Below are 19,240 nucleotides of genomic sequence, written 5' to 3'. Positions count from 1 at the left end.
CTCCCTTTGCCAGCCATCATGAGTTGCTAATAGGGTAGGAACCTCAAGTGCCAAGCCCAGGCCTCTCCACCTTCTCCCACCCGCACCCCCACCCTCAGCCCCACCCTGGTACTAAAGAAAGCCAGCTAATGAATGATTCCACTTGTGGTTAGCTAGCTAATGGAAATGACAGGCTTCAAATAACCTTAAAGCATGCAGCCCGATGCTTGTCTGTCTGATCAGGGCCCTTCTGCTGGCACCTGACACTTTCAATACCATAATGGCATTCACATGCATTCTTTTTGAATGCTGTCATATAGCAAGACCTTTCTTCTCTTCGTTTGCTGGGAGGATGCCTGGCAAAGCTATTAAGTCTGTGATGGAAATGACAGTTAACTGCGGGCCTGTCAGTCCCACTTTGGAAGTCAGCACATCCTTATACCCATTAGGAGCGCATCACGGGAACTTCAGAAATAACCTGCCGTAATACACTGTTGGGTTGTTCCGCGCCTGCTAGCGTACCACCCAGCATGCTTGATGACAGTCCTGCCGTGCCTCTCGTTAAGGGTTTGCTTTGTCGTTGTTTGGTAGATATTTTATTTTAAAGTTTCAGATTAGGGGTAGTAATTACTTTTGGAGAAAGACAGTAGCATTATCTCCAGTTGGTGGGTAGATCGTAATTCTTCATATATATGGTGGCTTAGAAGACTCCTGTTAGTTGAGTTTTCAAGAGAAACTGCATCCGGGGATCCAAATCCCTAATTGGCCTCCTAGGTTTCCAAAGGGGACTATAGATAGATGTATGTTATTTTATTACCAGCTGAGTCTTGGGTCCCAAATTCAAGTCTAATCCCCCACTGGACCATAAGTTTCAGTGGCTCCCCTTACTCCAAACTATGATGCCTGGACTGAGTGGCCAGCCTAGTGGCTGCTCTCCTCTGGGCCCCTGAAATTAAAAAGAGAAATGAGCCAAACAGAGGGATCCAGGAGATCCAGAGGAGGTGCAGTCCTGGCTCAACTCACATACAACCACTCTGCCCTCCCTCTATCACAGGGACCTTTTGTCTGTCCTTGAAGACGCCACCTTGTCCTTGACCCACAGTAGCATTTCCCTTTAGGAAGTGTAGAAGGGACGTTATGGAACCTTCTAACAGTTAGAAGGTTGGACTTAACAGCTCTTAGAGTCTTGGTTTGTCCATATATCCAGCATGGCTATCTGTTGGGGCACGTGCATTCCCTTCCAACTGGCAATTGAGACTTGACACCTGGATAATCACCAGGAAACACCTCTCAGACTCATTGCCATCCAGCAGCTCTCAAAACTTCACTGAGAGACATGTTTCAGAAAAATTCTGTAAAAATATACAATCCTTTTCTTCTAGATTGGCATTTTTCTGAAATGTTTCCTGGTATTAGTTCCCCATAAGACATTAATAGATGTACCTAGGATAGAGGGTTTTGTTTAGAGTTATGGGGTTTAGAATTATGGCTGGCTCAGTCAGGAGAGCATGTGACTCTTGATCTCAGGATTGTAAGTTCAAGCCCCATGTTAGGTGTAGAGATGACTTAAAAATAAAATCTTTAGAATTATTGATTAAATCAAGGTAAGCAAACTTATCTGGAAGGGTGGGATTGGGCATGGTGATAGTGTGCTGCATTCACCAAACAGGTTTGGCCTTAAATACCTGTTAACATTTCATAGGTCCCTTGGACTGTGTAGTTTGGGAAATAGTACTGCACATCCTCTGGAGTAAGCCAAAGTACCAGAGAACCAGAGTTCACTTTCACTGCATTCTGCTTTGGGATAGCAACAGCCCACATGAAACTCACTGCCAGCTTCTAAACAAATGTGGCAAAATACCGTGTTGCACATTGTGTATTGTTTCCTTTCTGTAGACTCTGGGGAGAAATAGCCCTCTGGATGTAGAGTTGGGAATAGTTGGACTTCTTCTGAACACTCTCTCTGTATCTGGTGACTTCCATGAACTACAACTGAGGAGATTTCCCTCTTTCCAGTAGCTGCTGGAAGCCTAGAGCTGGCTTTGTTGCCCTCGTGCTATAAATGACAGGTAGCTGGCAGACAAACCTCATTCTTATCATGACTATACCTATGTACCTTGTTTCTTCGTCCTTCTCATCTACCAGTAATTTTTCAAAGATTTTTCTTTCCATTATCTTGAAAGCTACCTTAAATCCTTCCTGATCCAAGGCAGGCTAAATGATACACCACATTACCTAGTACCATTCTAGCTAACTAAACTGGTGTTGACTTGTCTGAGGCCATTGGCACTTTGGGCTTATAGACAAGGGTGCTATGCAAGTTGATGTACAGCCTCAGCTGTGGTGAGAGTTAGTTACTTAGCTCTGGGCATAGGGAGTTTTTGGGCTCTGGAGACTCTCAAGCGTGGCAGTCCTTGTTTTTCTGTTTCTCCAATCATTGGAGCCATGAAAACAATTCACTAAGCCATGTTTTCCATTTTTTCCTCTCTCTGGTAAACTCATAAAATAGTCTTTTGTCCATATACCTTTTATCCCCAGTAGACCTCCAGCAGGGTATGAAAATAATTTACAAGATTCCCTAAAAATGTAAAGCTAGAAAGAGCCTTCAAGCTCATCTAGGCTAGTGTTGCCTGACAGGTTTCAGCTGCCCTAGTGCTAGTCTCCAGGTGGCTGCCTGGATGGCCGTGTTGAGAGCTCTGGGCCAAAAGGAGCCAAAGGCTGGATTGACTCGTGATGTCTGCCGTGAATATGGCATGAAGTAGAGGTATGAACACTGTGCATTTTCTGGCCCCACTGTCTCTCTCTTGACAGATGAAGCTACCTGAGATGAAGATGGCCCTAGGAATCAAACAGCCTCACTCTGGTCTGGGACACGTTTCACCCCATCTTGCCAAAATAATTCTTATTCTTCCAACTATACAGAGAGTTAACTACAGCACTGAAACATTAAGCTACTGGTAGACTGGCCGTTGAGTTAATTATAAAATAAAGCACAGCACCTTCTTCACTCATTTTTCCAAGTTCTAAGAGAGTTAAGACATAAGGCCATTCCACAGTCAGACCTCATGAAGCTGTTCTTGTCCACAGCCATATTCTCTTCATTCCTCCCCCCCTTTTTTTTTTTAAATAAAGCCTATCTGTGACATTGAAACATACCTTCCAGTAAATTATTTTCCCTTGGATGCTTACTTGGTCAAGGATGCTGTTAGCCAAAACCAAACTAACAAATTTAATACTCCTAAGGTCTATTCTCTTTTCTTCGGGAAAAAAAATAACAATCAAGGAGGCACATGTTGGAAAACTCAGATTTGGCAACTTTCCTGTCTCAATATACGGTGCTGATAAATGTCACATTAGCAAATATTAATCTTTCCAAATAATAATCCAACCATAATTGAGATGAACAGTTCAGCTCCTAAGGATTTTTTTTCCTTGAAACAATGGAATTCTCTTCCCTAAGCAATTTGCTAATAAAAAATTGGTGCTGTCTTGTTTCTTCCTCTTTGCCTTGGCACCTCAGAAATCAGGTTAGCAGTCTTGTTCACATCTCTACTGATGGAACATTCCATCACATCTTCATAAGTGTCGAAGACATGAGTTCCAAGTGTCCAGAGATAGGACAGAATAGGTGCAATTAATAAATCATTTTTCAGGCTGTGCCTCCTGTGGTCTGTAGACTGCGTTCTCCCGACATGAGTCAAGGTATTTAATGTGATGGAATCCATCTTGTAGGGCATTCTCCATTCAGGCTTAAGTGATTGAATTCACAGTTCCACTGATTTAGTGCATCGTTTGTCACTTTGTGGAGGAGAGGGTTTTGGACCCGTTTAGGTGGGAGATTGGCTGGAGTGGGAAGTGGGGGAGAACCCGCCCTCAGCCACCATTTGTCCCCTCTTCAAGCATGATTCATAATCAGCCTGGAAGGAAGAAGCAGAAGATTACAGAGGAGGCCCGGCTGCTCTGCAGGCTGGTGAAGTTTATGGTGTCAGCAGGACACCCTCTAAGATGCTTTCCTTGCCAGGATGCAGACCCCCAAAGATCCAACCATTTTAGTGATGTGGGCATCTTCAATACAGTGCCTCTGAAAATCACCAGCACTGGCTTGGTGGAGCCATACTTCTCGATAATACATTGCGTCTCAAAGAAAATTTCCATCTTTTAGCTGCCAGCAGCCCAGTGCCAATTATAGTGAACATCCTTGACAGTTTTGTTCTCACAACCCCTGAAAACAGTGGAGTTTCGGCACTGGAAGCCAGGCTGGTTTCATATTGACCTTAAACTATGCAGATGTGCCCTGTGCAGGAGCTTGGCTGCCTGCTGAATGGGAATGGGGTAGGTGTGCATGCCTCGGCATCATTGACATTCCAGGAGGGTGCTTCCTGCCCGTCTTCCCCCTCGTCCAGTGCTGCATTTCCTATTAGTTCTTCGGGAAGGAAAGCAGGTCAAAAAGGTGGATAAAATAGGTCAGAAAGAGGGCAGTCTCCAGTGGAGTGGGGGGACACCTTCTTATTTGCTGGGAAGAATTCTCTCCAGTGGATAAAAGGGTTCCAAGTGAAGGCATAGGATCCAGACCCTCCCTCTGGAGGTACCCTGGCCATTAGGGCCACACCTTCAGGTCTTCTCTTTATCAACCTTCTGCTCTCTGGCGAAACACGCTGGACTCCCTGTACAATTGCTTGGGTTATGGGGAGAGTCGGGTTATTTTTTAATTGAAAAGTAAATTTCTTCTTGAGAAAATGGGAACTCTAAAACCTCCAAAGCAATGGGAGAGCAAACAGATGTTCTAGTGTCTGGACCTAACACAGGAGGTTTTATCTGCGATTCATACACCACTGCAGAATCTGTGGATGAGCTCCAGGGAGCCCTGGGCTCCAGTGAACATGTGTTTAAAGTTTTGTTTATTTGTGTACTTGTACATTCGCCTCAGAAGAAGGTACGTGGCTTTCATCAGATTTCCAAGTAGATCTGTAACAACAACAGCTGAAGTTAAGATTCCCTGGGCCAGCAAAGATGAAATACGCACGAATTGTCTCAAACCCTGTTTGTGATCCACTGCAGACATGTTCACTGTCCAACCCCCTCCTCCCCACCTAACCAGAGCTTTAACAGAGGCAGACCCCGCGTCCCAGAGAGCTATATTTTCATTCAGCAAAGGTTTGAAGAACCTTCCACCTGTGTGAAAAATACTTTACAATCCCTTTTATTTCATCTTTGTTCTGGCAATCATTTGCTATGGTATAGTTGACTTTTTTTTTTTTTTAAAGCCCTTATATTTTACATTGTTCATATGGTTCAAATGTGTCTATCTTAAAGTTCTCCATTCTGTTTTTCATCCCTTGGTCAAGGCTGGGCCCAAATTGAGCTTTGGCCTGTGTGTGACAGCATTTGCTTTTACCCAGAATAATATAGTCGGAATTCTGGAGCTGGTCATACCCAACCCACTTCTTTGACCACAGAGGTCCATGATATTAAGTAGCTTTTCCAAAGTCACACATCTAGTTGTTAGTAGAGGTAATGTATTATGTTTTTTATGCTTTTTATGCTTTTATCAAAGAAAGGAAGGTACTGAATCAATGGAATTTTACAAAGTTGGGGGTTTTCTTTATGGTCATCATTAAAAGAAGGCACAGCGTGGTGATGTGGAAATGGCTTGAAAGTCTATGTTCTTGGCCCTTTTGAGACCTGCATCCTTCTCCCACCTCTTCTTGCCTTGTCTCCCCATTTCCCCCACCCACTTCAGTCCTCTTTATCAAGCTGAGTGGCCAAAGCACCAGGGAGCCTGAGAGGGCTTCCTCCAGGTCTTCTGGGCCTGCATTCCCCAGCTGTGCCACCTCATGGAGAAAGCCCGTCAAGTTGTTCGTGTGCTCTTGCTTTTAATGACCCAGTCTTCCCACCATGCTGCCCAGAGAAACAGGAAGGTCAGCGAAAGGGGAAGGGAAAATTACCACTGGTGTTCCCCCAGGGGCCACTTGAGACTTGCCACTTCCCAGGATTCCAGGTGTAGACTCGCCTTTTCATCTGGCAGAAAGCTGCAGTGCGCGGAATGGTGTGTTTTGTTAATGGATCGCTGTTGGTTTCCTTCTTCTTCATGGTTTCTAGTGGCTCTTAGAAACCGCATCTGCTTTGACTGGACCCTCTACAGGGCCAGAGGTATTTCCACAGAGAGCCCCTGCCTTAGGGCTAGGAACTCCTCCTATCTCTGTTCAAATTGTCCCACCATGGTGCTGCCTTAAAAAAAAGAAAAAAAAAGTGTTGTATATATAACCTTGATTATGTCCCTGTAAAGTGAGTTTGTAACAACTCCCTCGTGAGCTTAGCAAAAGTATGTCTAGACAATTTTTTCTGGCTTCCCCTCCCAAACCTCTTTGGGTTAAAAATAGGGAAGGATTTGTTTTAATACGGTGTAGTACTGTATCTTTAACCTTTGTCCAAAAGCATACTGCCCATTTAAGTTTTATTTAGGGAAAGTGTGTAACTTATAAGCCAGCTCACTCACACCCTGAGACTGTCCCTGGCTGGCCTTCTTGCTGCCGGTGGATTATCCAAGTCTCCAGAAGTGTTTTACAGGAAGCTTAGATGGAGGGAAGCACTTAATTATTATCCAAATTTTTCCCTTTAGTTAAGTCTTACCGTAAGATATCCCAGAGATTATATTTTTAGCAACCACTTTAAAGAGACTGGGGAGATTAATTTAAAATTGATAATCGCATGGCAGCACCACAGCTTAACAAGCTCGAGGTCTGCCTTGTGGAGCTGGCTGCTCTCAGGGGACGCCAGTTCAATTCTCTTTGCTGCCAGTTGAAATCAGAAATCACAACCGCAGTGATTAGCAGTGAATTCCCTGATCTCCATGCCCCAGGCAGATGGAGAGGGGGCCTGTTTTCTCGGTAGCCAGTAGTTAACCCCTTCATGGGAGAGGTGACAGGCCCAGCAGATGATTCATGGATAGAAAGTGGGGCCTGGTGAGATCTCTGTCTTTACCCAAACTGCCCAGATGGTTCTGAGCATCATCAGTCACAGAGCCACTGCTTTGGGGGAAGCAATGGTGAATGGAGGCAGTAAGATCCCCGAGACCGCTGACACCTGTACCCTCCCAGTTCAAAGGCCTCCAGATGCCTCTGCTTCCTGGGCTGCTGGGCAGCTTTGTCAAGCTGCGAGTCTTTCTTTGTAGAAGGGAGCAGAACAGCCTGCTTTCTGCCCCTCTTCCAGCTTTCTGTCTTTAAAAAATGGCCTCTGGCTACCAAGTGGACAATTATGGATAGTATTGTAGAGCAGCAGTAAGCAGTGTTAATGAGCTGCAGGATATCAGACACAAAAAAGAAAATATTTTCCCTGCGGGCCAAACAAAATTAATTTTAAAAATTAATGTAAACCACTAATGCTGCAAGTGCCTCCATTAAATTATAGGACTGTGACATGTACAATGCGATATTTTTGCCATTGAATTTGTTATCTAAGAGGTGTTCATTGTTTGTTACGGTGTGAAAAGCTGTTTTCCTCCAGATAAGCTTGTTCATTAGTAAACTGGATCCCTGCCACCACCCTGTTTCTTTGCTCTGAAGCAATGCCTTGTAGCATAAATGCAGACAGCCGCTCTGCTTTTAATATCAGAAATGTAAATCAAAAGCATCCAGCCTGGTTTTAAATGGCTTCAGTCTTTCTCAGGATGAAATCTAGGGGAAAAATTCTTCTCTCTGCTGCTTTTGACACCACAGCTTTGGCAGACAGGCTCTGAAAGAGGCTGATAATTATTAAACAAAGTATCTTGTTTCCCACTGAGGTCTCGGGATCATTCTGTCATTAGACTGGATTTATTTCTAGGGTTTCATTCACGCTGTGACAGTTTGGGATTGATAAATCCCATGTTTTAATTTCAGGCAGAAATGAAACTGGTCAAATGCAATTTGGGAGGGAACAGGCCTTGATGAGATGGCTGTGCATCTTAATGCCTAGACACAGAGCCAGAATGAGGGAGGCATCTTGGGGGGCAGGCGGATCCCTAAGCCGGAGCGAGCAGCACACCAGAGCCAGGCCGGGGGCCGCACAGACGTAGGCCCCAGAAAGCCATGTGTATGGCGGCCCAGAGCCCCTCTACAGATGACCAGTTCGCCGATCTGGGTTTGTGAGCACCGGTCTGGCCTCTAAAGTCACCCATCCCGCCAGGCTGAGCCAAAGAGCAAGGCATGTGCCTCGGAGCCCTGGTGGAGGCTGGCATGCCCCCATCTCTGCTGCCCTACTTCCAGACACGTGCACCTGCCCCCACCCCACCCTGCACTGGACACATGACCTTGGCCCAGCCCCACCCGAAGTGCTGATAGCTTCTTCTCGCACCTCCACGCTCTGCTTCTCAAAGTATTCAAGAAGCTCAGGGTCTGATTTTTTTTTTCCCTCAAAGGGAAGCTAAAATTACTGACTCCTCTGATACTTTTTGGCTCTATTTACTTACTTAGCAAATATCAAATTCAGCATAATTTCAAATCTGAGGGGTACATCACTAACCAGTTGAGAGCAGAGAGAAAACCTGATGAGCAATAAGGCTCATTTCCATAGGAACAGGATTATTAAGATGCTGTGTGTAAAAGCACTTGGAGAGCCTGACTGGTCAGCTTTGGGAGGGCCTGAGAAGAGCCACCTGTCCCTGCCCTGATGTGGAAGCAGCAGACTGACACACAGGAACGATGCTCTGCTCCTTGGCAGGGCTCCATGGCTTCCCGCGGGACTGTTGGTGCTCCACAACACAGACGGGCACCAGAGGGGCAACAAGAATGGTGTTCAGAGGCCCCTCCGCTTCCAGAATCGCCATTTATTAATGAGGAAAGTGGGGGTCCCAGTAACGGCTTGCTGCTGGAAAAAAAAAAAGATAAAAGGCACAAACTAACTGACTCATTCTGAGAGGCCCATTGGAAACTTGTGGCAAAGGCTTCCAACTGGTCAAGCTAATCACACATATTAAAGCAGGAACTGACCTGCCACCACTAAGATGACCATATGTCTTGCTTTGCCTGGGACAGTCCAGTTTTATGGGTGGCATAGTTGTTAGCAGCCCCCCTTCCACTTTTAAGAACACCTCAGTTTGACTGTGACATGATATAGCCATCCTAGCTATCACCCCACAGCTTGCCAGTTCATTCAAGGTAATTTACAAGCCTTGAATGGCCCCATGAATCAGAATCTTGCTGAAAAGTTATAGGATACAGACTGAACAAAACCGATGAAATCAAGTTCCAAAAAAGTCCAGAACAAGACCACACAATTTAAAAAAAATTATGCACAGACATAGCAAAAGTGTAAATACCATACTATGCATAATAAGTAATCAAATTAGTGATAGTGTCTCTGTGAAAAGGTATTCAAAATATATATTTCAGTTGGATGGAGGCTGTCTTCCTTACATGTATTCTTATCTTATCCTTTATTTTTGGAGGCAAAAATATTTCTTAACTTAAAATAGCTTTCAAGATAATTATGATTAGGTCAACGTGGAGAGGAAATGATTGCATTAAAGTGTAAGAGGGTATGTGTATATAGTGAAGGGGGAGATTATATTTAAGGTCCAGCATTTCAAGAATTGCTGTTGGCTTCTAGAGAGGAGGTTGCCAGGAGCAGGAATTAGGCTCTGTATTTTACCTCGGGGAGAACACTGATACCCAAGGGTACAAAGAAAAATGTGCAGTCTTAGGGAAAGCCTTCAAGGGGCAGGGCCAGGTGACATGGCATCCACTGGAGAACTTTGTGCTGGCCCAAAGAATCATAGAAATCTGAGGGAATCCTCCTGGAATAATCTTGAGGAAGCTTTCCTTCTGCCCAGGAGACTGCATTTTTAGGCTTGAACCTTCCTTGGCAAACACCATAACCGCCTCTAGTCCCAATCTCAGAATTGTCTGGCCCCCAGAGACTATACTTCTGGGCAAAGAGAGGACCTGCTCCCCTTTCTCCCCATTACTTTTGATCTTTACAGCTGATGTGTATTTTCAAGCATATTTCCAGAATTTCTGTCAAGTAGGTGTAGGCATAAGTCCTAGTCATACTGACTAGCTTATGAAAGCTGCTATGAGTGAGTAAGATGGCCCCCAGAAAGAGAAGGGATTCCACATGGGAATGCTTTTTCAAGAGGAAATTAGACCTGAGGACCTAGAGGCATGAGAACGTAGGGTTTGGCCTGAGCACACATCTTCTCGTACCCACTGTGCTGTTAGTACTCTTTCACACGGGCAAGTGGTCCTTGGCAAGCCAGCAGCTCTTTGGTTTGGGCCTTTTATGTTTGGTTGTTTACCTGGGGCTTGAACTCATAACCTTAAGATCAGGAGTTGGAGGCTTGACTGGCTGAGCTACCTAGGAGCCCCATACTTTGGGCACCTGGTATAGTGATCTGCATAGAGCCAGTGGTTGATATGAGCCTCTTTACAGAGACCGCAACAACTGACCTATATTGAGGGCATACCACACACCAGATCAGCCGTGTGAAATTGCCATTTTTATATGTCAAAAACAGTCACATATCAGCAGCTTTAGATGATTGGGTCTAATCTCATTGTATTCAAAAACAGTCAAATGCCGGCAGCTTCACATACTTCAATGTAATAATCTTTTGTGTTTGGCAAGTGCAGAAATTGAGGCACTGGAACTTGCTCAAAGTCAGCCTGGCAAGCAGGTGGTGGAGCTGGGATTTGAACTAGGTAGTCCAACCGCAGACCTTGGCAATGCCTTGCCACACCATGCTGCCTCCTCCTTGGGTGGAAGACAAAGAAAGGCATGTTTTCATGGCCTAGGTGTTCCAAACAGTCCTTCCATGCCTCGCCAGCTTTGAGATCAAAGATGGCTGGTCAAATGAATCGGATGTTTCCCGGAGTCTTGGGTTATACTCATGATGCTCTGTTTGAAAAGAAAGATATGTAGTGAGCACACCAGAAATCTGGAAGATGGAAAATCTCTCTTTACGATCTCTGCTCCTCTCTCCAGCAAAGAAAGAAATCGGTGTGGTGCCAGCAGAGGTGTTCTCAGCAGGACCTGGCCCATTAAATGAAAGACTTCCATGCTGAGCCAATCAAGAGAGACCTGGACAAAAATCAGACTCTTCCCTGCCCTGGAAACCCATGCCTTGAATCTGTAATTCATCTGTTAAATCAAGTGTGCAGCCGGTGGTTTAGCACAGAGGGGGACAGCAGAGCAGGGAAGAGAGAGGGGCAGAAGCTGCGGCACTTGAATTTCTAGCATCAGAGTGAAGTTAGGAAAAAGAAACAGGGCTGTGATAGCTTCTCGGACCTTATGTTTCCAGCAAAGAGAAACCAGCAGGAAAGATTTTTGAAAACTGATGAGCTGGTGGAGGCATTAGAACAATGGCGGAAGAGACAGGGGCCCCAGGGGCTGAATAAAGCACAGTGCTGCTGTTGCCTTTCAACAAGACTGAATAAAGTTTAGGATTTTTTTTTTAAGGGACTTGCAGCCATTTTTAAACTTTCATTTTTTTGTAATGTCACAGATAATCTTTTTATCTATTATCCACTGGCTCTTTTCGTAGAGGCATTTGCATCAAATAGTGCTGCACAGATCATGACTATCTCTAGCGGGGAAAGCAGCTTGAAATGAAAGGTTACTCACTCCCTCTGCTTTCCCTGGCTTTGTTCTTGATTCTCACACAGTTTTTTACATCTGAATTCAGGTATTTCTGGAGTTTTCCTTTAGAAAGCCTTCCATTCTGAGATCTAAGCAGATCCAGACTGGTCTGTGTAGCGGGGGTTACAAAGCTTATGTTTCCTGAAAGTGAAGCATCTACTTTGAAACATTTGTCAGCTACCCCGTGTCCTCCAGAATCCCTCTGGAGCATTTCCTATGGCGACAGCACCGGTAGGAAGGTGGGCGCTCCCACAGCGGGTAGGGGTCCTTTCCCCCAGCACTGGCCTCCAGTGGTGGAGGCGGTGGTGGTGAGGAGCATGGCCTCCTATGCATGCACTACTAGGCTGAGCTGGGCAGTGCGCCCGCTCCTTCCAGGCGCACGGAGAAAGGGCCTAGGGTGGATTTCCTTCCACTCCTTCCCCAAGTGGGGACTAGGAGACCTGAGCTCTCCCAGTGGGAGAGGTGGGGGCCGCGTGTGGACAGAGTATGTTGGGAACCAGACTGTCATCTGGACTTGCAGGATGAGGAATCCAAAGCAAGCCCATTTGTTTGCAAAACCCCAATGGGGAACAAAATGGCCTACAAAGAAATGGAGCTAAGACAATAGTTTCTGTTCAGCTTCCATTCCTTAGCTCATCCCCTCAAGCTCTAGGGGGATTCTGGGAGGGACAGGAGTGATTCTCAGGCCTGTGTGACAAAGCCTCTCATGGAAGCAGCCTCCTCTTCCCCTCCAGCTCCCTACTTGGCTGCTAGCCACCAGAACATCCCCACCATTCCCTCCCACAGAGCCTAGAAACATTTCTTTCCCTCTTCAAAAAGAGTGAGAGCAGTCTGCAGAGGCATGACCCACTGGGCCTCTGTGGCCTACATGTTCACACTGTGCCTGGAACTTGGTGGCAAACAGCTGCGCTTAGGTTAACAGTGGCCTCACCGAGCTGTGGCCAGGGGCTTGTCTGTGCATTTCTGTATCTGCAGAGTCCCTGCCACAGGGAACCCTGGACTCTGGGAAGTACTGACAAGCCCCTCTAGCTGGAGGGCAGTTCTCCTTGGCTTTTGTGCGCCTCCCTTGGGTACTGCACTTACTCTCACAGAGGCCTGCCAGGGGAGTGACATGGGGCCCATCTGCCCCACAGGACACCAGTGCGTGGGCAGGTCGATGTGATTTGCCAAGTCCACAGGGCTGGCGTCTGAGTAAGCTTCAGAGCTAGGGTCTTTCTGAGTGCGAATCACTTGTTCTTAACTGTCTCCCAGTTACCTCAGTTGCCAGTTCTTTGGGGGCACACTGTTCCTTTATTTTAGGGACTCGTAAGCCACACAATACTAAGCGTGGCAGCCGTGAAGATTTGTTTCAAGAGAAAGGTAGCGTCTGACTAATACGGTAGCTTCCTTATCCCTGAGCTTGTCTGTGCAGACCTTTGAGCCAGTCATCATCGTTTTATATTTGTATGACAGAAAAGAAGTTTCTGTTAAGTCATAAATATACTAGAGCCCTTATGACTAAATACATGAAAATAATCTCTCCTCCCAGGGCTATGGCAGGAATGTAGAAACCCTTTCTGAGTTGTCAACCAAACGTAACAGATTTCCCAGTTGTAACACACATACACTGTAGCTGTGAATATAAAACCCTCCCAGAAAGCAAACTAGTTCTGTACCGTGTGGTTTTCCTGATGTGCTGCATCTTTTCTGGGAGAGCTCTGTGAGTTTAGTTTCATTGTATAGATATTTGTGACACTTTTAATAAGTAGAGTGCCTGCTTAATTGCTTTTATTTAACTGGCTTCAGGGTTAAAGTGAACCGTAGTGAATGTTTCCTTGTCCAGATTTACGCAGATTAGCAACATGCTTGGCAAATGCACACTCTTGCCCAGGCGGGCCTCCAATCATGACTTCAGTACACGTCTCTGCTTCTGTAAGGCTCAGAAGAAAACAGTGCTAATGTCTCCCTGCCCACCCCACTGGACTGGGGAAACCATGAGAGCAATCGAGGAAGAGTGGGTGCCCCTGGATGTGACCTTATGCCAGGGTTCACTGGATGTGGTATGCCAGACCCGATCTGCTGTGGCCCATTTAGAAGCTTTCACTTCATAAGCCATGTCCTCCCCCATTTGCTGGGGGGAGGAGTTCTGAGAGCCATACCAGCCCACTCTGACGGGATGTCTTGCTCCCTGGTGACAGGATGACCCACGTGTCCTTAAAGCACCTGGTGCCCTTGCTCCTGCCTGCCGCCTGCTGCACACTTTGTAGGCCACGCATGCCTGCACACTGTTTGCTGGCCCCTCTCTCACCTGGACCTGACTGCTGAGCAGGTAATCCAACATCCCTCAGTGTGGCAGGCACTGCAGTTGGCACAGCTCTCAAAACTATGCACCTACCGAACATGTAGAAACAAACCTCTCAGCCTCCTGGGAGTTTCAAGGGTCCCCTCATGGCTGAGCCCTCCAAAGACATTCTAGTCTGTAAAAATAAGAGCGATTGAAAATGATGCAGGTTTCAGGGCCCCTGGGTGGCTCAGGTGGTTGAGCATCCAACTCTTGATTTCGGCTCAGATCATGATCTCAGGGTCGGTCGTGAGATGGAGCCCTGAGTCAGGGCTCTGTGCTCAGAGGGGTAGTCTGCTTGGGACTCTCTCCCTTTCCCTCTGCCTTGCGCCTTGCTCACATGCTCTCTCTCTCTCTCTCTTGCTGTCTCTCTAATCTTTTTAAAAAAGTGATGCAGGTTTCAAATGTAATACTAGGTCATTGATAAAATTTAGAAAGTTCAACACATACTAAAAAATATCCACATCTGTCAGCAATATAGCCTACGTGTTTGTGTGTTTATTCGATATGAACCACTGAGGGAAGGACAGAGTGGACTTTCTTTCTCTTAACTTTCTGCCACGAGCACTGCAGTGTTAACACTGCAGTTAAGGGACTTGGGTTTGGGAGCCACGCTGCCTGGGTTTGAACCCAGGTCTGCCACTCAACAGTTCAGTGACCTTGGACAGGTCTTTTTGACATGTTTATAATTCCACTTTCTCACCTGTAAAATAGGGATAACAACACCTACTTCGTTGGGGTGTTCTGAGGCATTAACACAAAGGCACTACGAATAATGCTTCTTGGCATGCACTAAGCACTGAATAACCTAAGCTGGTAATATTTTTTTGATATTTTATTAAATGAGAATGTAGTATTTCACAAGTGAAGGACCTGTGAGTCCATAAAGACCGGGACCGAGACAGGAGTATTATCCACTGCACTCCCTACTCAATCCTCATCCACCTGGGGGGAGGCGGCACCACCCAGAAGACCTGCATTTGAATGATGTTCAAAGCTGAGCATCCTGCCTTCCCATTCAAATCAAGGCCAGATGCTAGCTGGAGACCCGAGTCCAGTGCCGTAGGTGGCGCATCCCTTAATTAGTGGAGATCATGGAGCAGGGATTCAGCAAGCCCTGTATGTTATCAACCACACTTTATTTTTCTCCCTAAGGTACAAAGTGCTGTTGAGTCGCCACCAAACCTAGGATGGCAAGTGAGGGACTGCTTCTCCCACTGAATGGATGGGAAAGCTGAGTCCTTGGGTGCAGTTGGACCACAGGTCCCCTCAGTGGGGATGGGAGGCTTGTTCCCCTCAGTGTCAGGGTCTCTCCACAGTAACATCTGGCTGCTTTAAAGCTCCCCCTGTGACCTCAGTACATAGGCCAGCAGGGCAGGCACACTACATGAGTGGCCCAGCAGCCAGCCCTTACTCCTGTGACCTCTAGCCTGGAAATGAACTGAAGATGGGGTCAGGCCAGTGATCTTAAAGAGTGATGAGAAGAAAAACTGACATGCCCAAATCTATTCATACCCGCCCCCCTCCCCCCCCCCCCCCCCCCCCCCCCCCCCCCCCCCGCCCAGCAGAGCTCTGACTGGGGCTGAAACCAGTGGTTCTCAAACTTGTGCATGCACCAGAATGGTCTGGAAGGCCTGTAAGAATGCAGGCTGTGGGCCCCACCGCCCTAGAGTTTCTGCCCAGGTAGGTCTGAGGTTGGGTCCAAGGACTTGAATTTGTAACAAGTTCCCAGATGATGCTGGTCCAGGGACCACACTTTGAGAACCTGTGCTTTGATAGCAGGCCTGGATCCCTGCTCAGAAACATAACAGAGTGGTTCAGGTGCTGAGCTCTGTAAATTCAAATTCCAGACACGAGGCAACCAGGTCAGAAGCCCTTCTTGAATTTGTGCATTCAAAGACCACAGATAACAATTTTGGCAGCTCCCTGGTCCTGAGTGCAAAGGAAAAGCTCTCTGCAGCTTCTGCTTCTGTCTACCCCACTTTGATACTTTCCTTCCATTTCTATGGAGAGAAGTTGCAAAGGTCAGACTAGAGACAGCAGAAAGGGTGCTAGGAGTGGGTGAGTGCAGTAACTTTAGTGAGGGATAAATGTGTCCAGAACCACCAAAAATGGGGTGGGCAGTAAGAACTGCTGCTTGGTGGGCAGACATGCAAGCTGGCATTGAAGCAGCCTCTTTTAGGGGCCTGGTGATATTTGCAGGTGCCCCCCCACACACACACACCTCCGCGGTGAAGGCCATTGAGGTGTTGTGGCTGAAACTCAGCAAGTAGAGGGCTGGGTTTGCATGCCCACTCTGTCACCTACCAGCCCAGGCCCAAGGATGTCTCTAAACCATGCCAAGCCTCCCTTCTTAATGTGTACGATGGAGATAATGCTCCCTGACTTCACCAGCGTCTGGTCGTGGGTGACCCAAACTGCATGCATCTGGTGCTGGGCTGCATTCCTGGGCACGTCTCCAAGGTTGGGGCTCTCTGCAAGGAGGGCGGGCCACAAGGGCGGCCTGGAGTTCTTGAGACATGCTTAGGAGGAGGCCTGTGGCCCGCAGCCTTCCACCCACTCACCTTCCCACGTCCCTGCGCCCCTGCGTCTTCCGTTCCTCCTCTGTACCATGAAGTCAGAGAAAATACTTCATTCGGAATCTCTTCTGGCTGTAAATGGCTTGAGCCCACTGTCAAGCGGAAGACCCCAGTACAGACTGTGACGTCTACAACCCCGGGCAGGAGCAGCAAGGAGCGTGTCGGGACGGGCGGGGCGGGTCCGTGGTCCCAGGCGCCCACCACCGACCTGTCGCGCAGCCCCAAGCCTCAGCGCGCCTGGGGCCGCCCCGGCTTCCCAGGCCGCGTCCCCGCCTGCCCCCCGCGCCGGCCGGGAGCCGAGGCTGCCGCGTGGGCGCTCACCCCGCGGGGCCGCACACCCCGGCCCGCACGCCCGGCCCCCGCCGCAGCCAATCGGCGCGCGCACCGCGGGGACCTCCCCGGGCCGGGATAGACCGTCCCGTGTCCCCTCCGCGGGTGTCTCTCTCCGGGCTGATTAGGAGCGCGGGGCCCGGGCGCGAGCGGCGCCGAGTCCGCGGGTGGAGCCGGGCGGGCGGGCGGGCGGGGGCGCGGGGCCCGGCGGAGACGCCCGGTCCGGAGCCGCCCGCGGCAGCGCCGCCCCCGCCCCCGCCCCCGCCCCGCCCCGCGGCCCCCGCCCCGCCCCCGCCCCGCCCCGGCGCCCCCGCCCCGCCCCGCCTGCGAGACGCCGGGCGCTGCCCCGCTGCCCCAGGACCGCGGGCGATGGCGCGGACGCCGGCACCTGCCCGCCCGGCCCCGCGGCGCCTCCCCCGGCGCCTCCCCTGCGCGCCGTGACCTCGGGCGCTTCCGAGCCGGCGGTCTGCAGCCGGGCGGGCGCGGGCGCGGGCGCGGGCTGCGGGGTCCTCCCGCGCTGGGTACCCGCTGCCGTGTGGGCGAGTCTCCCGCGCCTCCGCGGACCGCAGCCGCGTCACCAGCCCCGGGGGCGCCTGCAGCCTTGAGACCCCAGCCTGGAGCCGCGGGGCCTGCGGAGGAGCCGACTCGGGCCGCGCCGGAGGTCCCGGAGGCCGCGCGGTGGGAAGGAAGGAGGATGCTTCACCGCAGGATTTTGCTTGCGCGCGTCTGAGAGTGGCGATCGCTAACTAGGAAAATGAGAAGCAATCAGGAGTTCGGTAGTAGACGGAGTCTATCGGCCTAATTGAGTGAATTGCTGACAGGTAATGGCAACACTGAATTCTTCAGTTTAATTAAGAGTTCATACAATTATAGTGCGCTTTTTATTTCTTGGGGGAGCCATGGGGTAGGATTTAAATAACCAGCATGACGCTTAAGAAACCCATTTGACGGATAATTAGTGGGTCGAAACGTATGTGGGTGCCTGGCTCAAGTGATGTGACCTTAGATGAATTTCTGCCCAAGGGACATGCCAGTTTGGACCAAGCAGGATTTTGTTTTGGCTGCTCGCTCCGGTCTGATACAGATAGCAACGGCTTAGAAATTGTTGGGTAAACTGACACTAGCACACTGACATTGGGTTGTTCCAAAGACATCAAAGCCCAGCACTCCCCTGCAGTGGGATTAGCCCGGATTCCTGCTTTCTGTGACTGTGTTTTCCGCATTCCCCAAGAATGAAATGAGTGGGTCATTTGAGAGGGCTCTGCTGTCTGGGGTTTCTGCATCAGAAATCTCATGATTGAGCTGTTAAGCTGTTGGAAACGTCGGGAGCGGAGGGTGCTGGGTGAGCTTCGCCGGAGCAGTCCAAAGCAGAGTGAGTGTGTAGGTGTGGAATTTGTTTGAGAACTAATCTGTAATTATAAAGATGCTATTTTCCTCTTTGGTGGCGTATTGTTTCCTTTACTATAATGTTCTTGTGAAATTGTTCCCCTTGTGGGAAGCAGTGAAACTGGAGAGAAATCCCTTCTCAGAGGATAATTTTCTTGTATTTTTTGGTGTAGGTTTCTGGGAATCCTTTTAACCCTGCATTGGGATGTGTGTGTTTATTTCTCTAAGAAGCTCCAGAAGATTGGGAAATCACTAGGTTTTGCGTACACCGGTAAATAATCACTGCCTCGAATAATCATATTTATTTGTACCTTGACTTCTTTCTCTTGCTTACGTACAGACTATATACTTCAGCAGGCTGAGCAGGGACTCCCTGCTCTAGAGAGCTCCCATATTGAGGGTAGGCTCAGGGAGTGCCATTCAAGTTGCATTGCACTACAGAAGAGGCGGCCAGTGGCAGGGGGAGAGCAGTGCATCTTTAATGCTGCATGGGTTCTAAAGTTTACAGAGCACTTTGGAAACCTACAATTCCCTGTTGTTAAGGAGAGACAGCAGGTATGGAAGACGTTGGCTCTTGGTGTGCCCCCCAGCCTCAGCCCTTCCAGGTACCTAGAATTTTAAGAACTTACCTCTACTCGGGCTTTTCCATTTCCTCCCAGCCCTGTTTTGTCATCACGGCCATGAAAATCTAATAAAACTGTTGAAAACCCTTACACCTCCAGAACCACTTCTAGGCTCACACTGTTGACTGACTGCTCCCTTTTTGTGTTCTGCCCAAGGCACAGCAGACTCATTTTATTTTTCATGAAATTGTACAATAGGCAGATTCTTGAAAACACAACACAGGTGGAAATGTGAAATTTGTACACTTTAAGGAATTCAAATTGCCAAGTTTCGGCACTCTCCCTAAGGGTCCATTATTGAAGATCACAATGTCACTTTGTTCGTTTCTCCTCAACATTCACAGTTCCTCCCCACACCTGCCTGCTGCTAGCTGTAACTAGACGATGTCAGAAACAGGGAGGGACAAGGA

General features: G+C 48.4%; 1 protein-coding gene and 1 long non-coding RNA gene across 7 annotated transcripts in view; one reads left to right on the top strand and one right to left on the bottom strand.

The window, feature by feature from the left end:
• AUTS2 (activator of transcription and developmental regulator AUTS2) overlaps positions 1–19,240 on the top strand; it is a 1,147,829-nt gene that overhangs the window by 948,580 nt on the left and 180,009 nt on the right. The gene's annotated exons all lie outside the window — the stretch shown is intronic.
• LOC121487450 lies at positions 10,441–17,061 on the bottom strand. Its single transcript, XR_005986841.1, has 2 exons — positions 16,477–17,061; positions 10,441–10,851 (listed from the first exon to the last, which is right to left on the bottom strand). It is a non-coding gene; the product is annotated as an uncharacterized LOC121487450 (long non-coding RNA).

This window comes from Vulpes lagopus, chromosome 3, assembly GCF_018345385.1.
Source record: "Vulpes lagopus strain Blue_001 chromosome 3, ASM1834538v1, whole genome shotgun sequence".
In the NCBI taxonomy this organism is placed as follows: domain Eukaryota; kingdom Metazoa; phylum Chordata; class Mammalia; order Carnivora; family Canidae; genus Vulpes; species Vulpes lagopus.
Note: the sequence above shows the minus strand (reverse complement) of the source record. Positions and strands in the feature narration are given on the sequence as shown.